The sequence below is a fragment of the Pygoscelis adeliae genome, unplaced genomic scaffold (assembly GCF_000699105.1).
Source record: "Pygoscelis adeliae isolate BGI_AS28 unplaced genomic scaffold, ASM69910v1 Scaffold289, whole genome shotgun sequence".
Taxonomy (NCBI): Eukaryota; Metazoa; Chordata; class Aves; order Sphenisciformes; family Spheniscidae; genus Pygoscelis; species Pygoscelis adeliae.
In genome coordinates this window covers 2068951-2074624 of record NW_008825499.1, presented here as the reverse complement: position 1 = coordinate 2074624, position 5674 = coordinate 2068951, and positions in this window count along the sequence as shown.

Here is a 5674-nt window from a genome sequence, read left to right as displayed (position 1 = left end):
CCCCGCGGGCCCCCCCCTTTGCCGGCGCTCCTGAAAGTTTTTTGGGGGCGGGGGGGGGATGTGTCCGTGTCCCTGCCGGTATCTGTGGAAATTCACGATTTACAGTGGCAGGGCACCTCCAAGTTCTGCACGTAGCTCCAGAATGCTTTGAAAGTCAGGCTGCCTCTGTGGGAGCCCCCGTTGAGTGCCTTCGGGGCCCTCAATAGTTGCCCCTTAAACGTGTTTTCTTGAGTTTTCTGTTAGAAACCGCCAGCAGCACGGTCTCTCTTTGGAACTGGTTTTGGGCATGTGGTTCGCTTGTCCTGGAGCTACGATGTTCTCAGGACTGAGGTCCCAACATCTGGGTTGATGTGCTTATTGTCAGACACCAGAGCCGCTTCCAAGACTGCAGCGCAGTTTCCCACATGCTTAAGTTTAAATGAGTGTCTGTGTGGTTTCAGGACTGGGGCCTTAGATGTTCTCCTAAGCTGTTTTTTGTGAATGGCAGCAAGAATGAAACTGTTCATGTATATATGAAGTTAGTAATTAGGAAGTGGTATGGGAGAACAGCAGAAAACAAGACCATTCTTTGGGCCCGGAGGGTGAAGAAATGAGGTATCTAATTAGTCTTCTCTTAGAACGTATTTTTAGCGGTGCTCAACTTGGATGATATACAGGAGTCTGCAGCATGGGTGTTTATACTGATGGAAATCTTGCTCAAAAATGAAGTAGGTTTTATAAATAAGTTCCTCTTGAAATTTGTGGTTGACAGCGTATTGAAGGATTATCGTGCAGAACGTTAAGGAATAACTTGAATTTTTGCATTTGAATTGTATTACATAGCTCAAAAATAGCTTTTCCTATGTGCTGAGACCACACAGCACATGGGGAAGATCAGTCTCCCCTGTCTAGCTATTTGCGCCTTCCAAATAAAATATATAGGAGAAAAATATTCTTCCGATATAGGTGATCTGGAAATGGAGGTTTTACCTGATGAAACTGTATTGCAACTTTTTGTTTTAAAGTTGCTTGTATGTTCTTGGTGTAGATGATAATCTGATCTCAAAACCTCTCCTAACCTTCCCACGCTCTTAATAATCCAATAGACAAATTGACCTAGTATGCTACTATTAGGAGATAAAAGCTTTTGTATTTCCCATGATTTGGAAAATCTTGGTGGAGAAAAGAACTATAACCCTTATCATATAATAAATTCATCACAGGCCTAGTGTACAAAGACCTTACTGTTGGATTAGGGAATGCTGAGCTTTTTCTTCTCCAAAAAGGGAAGGGGCTTTTCGGGTTTGTCCTGAAGCTTTGGTATTCACTAGCACAGATCCTGTGCTTAATGGTAACTGGAATGGTCAGAACCAGTTTGCTCAAAAGAGCTCTTGCAGATGCCCAAGTTAAACGATTAAGTTTTGCAATATACTTAAGTCACAGTAGCAGGTGGATGTTGTTAGTTGTGATCTCAAAAGTACATAAAACGTTTTCATGTCATATGATCTCTGATTCATGTTCTGATTTTGAGATAATGTCATAATTTACAGACAAATCCAGGAGAGTTCTACATTGGGGATGAGAAATGTTTTTTTTTTTTTCTCCAAAGGGAAAGACTGTTATTCTGACTTTGTGAAAATCTATCTGTTTCATTCAAATATTTGCCACCAGAGGAAAAAATGATGTACCAAACTCTGGCATCAGGGCTGAACTTGGATTGTTTTGCCTAGGCATCCTCTTAGTCGTGCTCTTCAAAGTGGTAGTCCTCTATTAGTGGGCCTAATATATTAACTTTTGATAAAAAACTGTATTGTGATCTGGTCTTCAAACATTAGCGGTTAATGAAATTACTGTAGTTTACAAGCAAGGTTCAGAGAATGTTTATTTCTTTTTCCCCAGCAAAAAAACGTTTAGTGGTGGCTAGTTCTTTTTTTTGTTGTTGTTTCTTTTGTATTTTTCTCCCAAACAATGTGTGTCAACAGAAGGGAAAGTGTCTATGCATGGCTGTCAAATTAGTGGAAGAATATTGGACTAGAAAATACTGCACTGAAAAGCCGATTCTTTGTTTCATTCAGGAAATTGATCCTGCCCTTAAAGAGGCACTTCAGCTTCCATAAAGTACTTTGCCTCTGCTGAGGTACATGCATCTTCTCAGTGAAAAAGAGAAGGCCACCTAGAGGCAAGGTTGTCAGCTAGGAAGAGAAAAGCATGTCCGTAGTGGAAATTCTTAGACCTTTTCAGCTTCACTTTTTTTGTAAAGTCTATATTAACATTCTCAGGTTTTGCAGCGTTTGGAAAGGAAAGTTGTGGTGTACTTAAGATACTGGTGTGATGTCTATAGCTGGTGAAAGCAGCTTTTTTCTTAAACATCTTTGTTATGCATATCAGCTTTTTGGATGTCGTCTGGTAAACTTTGCTAAATTTAATATTGCTTGGTGTCCTTATGTTGCAACTTCTTTAGTCAGAATAACTTTAAAACTAAAATTATTGTTTAAGATGCACGAGGCTATGTTACCTAGGCAGATAACTAGGCGTCTGCTAAGTCTTTCAGTTCGGAGAAGCTGAAACTGCTGATGAAAGGATCGGTGCCAGTTTTCAAACATATGCATAACTGCGGAATGTGAGGGGATGGACTTGCTTGTAAAGATAGTACTAGTGTGTCAATTAAGTGCAGTAGAAAGCTGCATTCATAGTGATTCTGCCTAATGCAGTTTATGCTAGGTGGTTGTAATGTAAGTACTAAAACTCCGTGTATGTTCATATCGGCACATGTAAGCTTTTGTGCCTTTAGCAGTTGTGTATAGTTATACCATCTGTGCGTGGTATGTGTGGTTTTGTTCTCAAACTGGAAAGCAGTTACTGTGGCTTTACAGTGAGTGTCATACTTAATTCTGGCATGCCTGGAGATAGATGCGAGTTTTCTGATTTATGTCACGGTGATGCCTTCACAGCTTTATAACTGTGTAAAATAAAGTAAGATGGAAAGATAACTTCTTAGTAAGAACAAGCGAAGCACGTTCAATATGTGGATAGTTTTCAAGAGTTGCAATTGATTTTGATAGATTAAAAACAAACAAACAAACAAACAAGACCCAAACCGGAAACTAGTATTGCAGCACCTTTATTTGAATTTGGTTAAAGTGTGATATTCGTAAGTAAAGAAGTGGCCTGGGGGTACTTCTTGGTTAGAATTACCACAATATTGTAAACCTGTTACTGTGCATGTTTGTTGGGTAGAACTAATCTGTCTTGGACACTAGATGGTAATTACCTTTAGTATCTCAGGATTATTTACTATAATGTTGGTGTATTGTTTTTGCTCGTTTTGAATTATGAAGGAAGAGAGAAGGCTTTGTTTTTTACATAAAGTAGTTGTACTCTGAATAGATTCTAGTAATCATGGAATTAATATTAGCAGACATACATTGAATGTTTATTTCAAGAAGTTAGTTATAACAGAAATGAGTTGCATATTTGTGGGATTAGTTTGGGAAATAAATACAAATGTACATCCTTAACAATTATTTTCAGATAATGTACATTCATTTGAAGTCATTCTCTTGTGACTACTCTATCACTTTATTTTTTATTTCACTTTGACTTTCTTTGGTAAATAAATATGTAGTGCTTATATGAACTGGAAACAATAATTTTATGGCCTGAAATTATTCTATGCCGTAAATGTACTGTGTGAAGTTATTTTGGGAGTATGCTTTTTAGGTGCCAGCACCAACCAGCTCAAGTGACTGCTAGCAAATGTTGATATTAAAGATAGTGTGAGACTGAGATATATGTATTTTAACGAAAATTAATAAAATTAGTATGCAGATCTTTTAACTGTAGTTCTTGCAGTACAAACAATTTTATCCTTGCTTATACTGGCTTATTTCAACTGTAAAATATGCAGGAGCATAGGAATGAAAAATTCCAAATTGTCTCTAAAGTACAAATTTCAGTTTAATAATAGGAAAAAGACCAGAGATAAGCATTTAATTTTAAAATGCATGCTCTGCTTTGCAACATCTGTTTATGAAATAATCAAAATGATCCTTTTGGTCTAATCCATCAAGATACTCATTATTGTCAGTATCTGTTGATTTGAACTGGATGACCTACTGGAACTGATCCTTCAGCTGTCAGAAGGACTGTGAGTTTGGGGGGCTACACAGAAAAACATAATACAGAGCTGCAATGTAGCTGGCAGTTGATTTGGTTTGTAAACTCACCCATTTTTGTTAGCTACTGCCTCGGCTAAAAGTTGTTAATTGCCTAGAAAATGGGTGAGAGATTAATTTTCATTAAGAAGGGAAGTGTTAGATTGAGTGTGTGTTAATTTTTCTACTGGTGTCACTCTGTGGGCATTAGTGAAGGTGGCACGGATTTGCAGCTGAAAAGCAATTTAGGTCTGACGTCTTGTACAGTTTGGTTAGAGTTTGTCTGGTTTTGAAACTGATGGTCTCATTTCAGTTGAAGTAACTAATAACAGATAATTGATGATTCAATGAGCAGTACAGTCTCAGTTCAAAGAAAAGGAATGTCACAAAAAATTACAGGTATACATACATGTGTGTGTGTATTAGCTTGGTTCATGTCCTAACAGTTCCCTCTTAGTCTGCATGATTTTCCTGTATTTAATGACAATGCTACAACATTTGCATTTTCATATACATCTGAAGTTGGCATCCCAGGCACATTACATGTGCTATTTGAGCCTTGAGTTACTTCTTTCCAAGATGAAATTACTACAGAAAAAAAGTTAGGCAGCAGGGCGGATTTTGTACTCTCACTGTTTCATACTCTCACTTCTTCATTCTCTCACTGCTTCAGCCATGCTTTCAGGTGGGTGTAGAGACTGAAAAGTCAACACCCCATTCAACGTTGTTTGAGAAGTATGTTTGCCTTGTCACAAAAATGAGAAATTGCTTTAAAGAATGTTAATAAACATGATTGTGAATGTTGTAAATCATTGGAAAAGCTGTGCTCAATTAAAAAATAAAGTGTTTTTTTTCTTGCCTCTTTTCAGTTAGTTTTGCTGCTTATACAGCCCTTTTTTCACCCACAAATTATCTTGGGAAAATGAAATCCACATGTGCACAGAATCTTTTTGACACGTGTTTTTTTCCTGACGAAGATAGGCTTTAAATATTTTTCAACCAAAAGCATTGCAGCTTTTTTCCCTAGTTCTTGCACCTCAGGTATTTTAAGTGGTCTCTCATATGGCATCTGTTTCATATCAGAAGTTCAAATGGAGATGTGTCATCTAAACATAAGAGTTGTCAGTGTTAATGCAAGATGTGGGTAGGATAACAAGGAGGTAGAGTACCAGAATGTCACAGAGCATCTTATGAAGTTTGCAGTGGGAGCTCCCTTTCCATGAATAATATGATGGTGCTGCTTTCTCCCCCCTTTGTTTTTCTGTTTTTTGTTTGTTTTGTTGTGGGTTTTTTTTGGTGCTGGGTTTTTTTTTTTAACACCTTCGGGTTGCATTCTTCTATGCTTGTTCTAAACTAATTTTTTCTTCTTTGTGTATATGAAGTACAGTAAATGCTTGGGTGTTAGAATTCCTGAATGAGAAAAAGATTCTCCATTCTTGAGGGGAAAAACACTGTTGTTCTTGTGCTCTGATGGCTTAAAATAAAGCTTCCTTCTGGAAGTTACTTGATGTGTAATGTAGAGCAAAGAATGCATAGTTCAC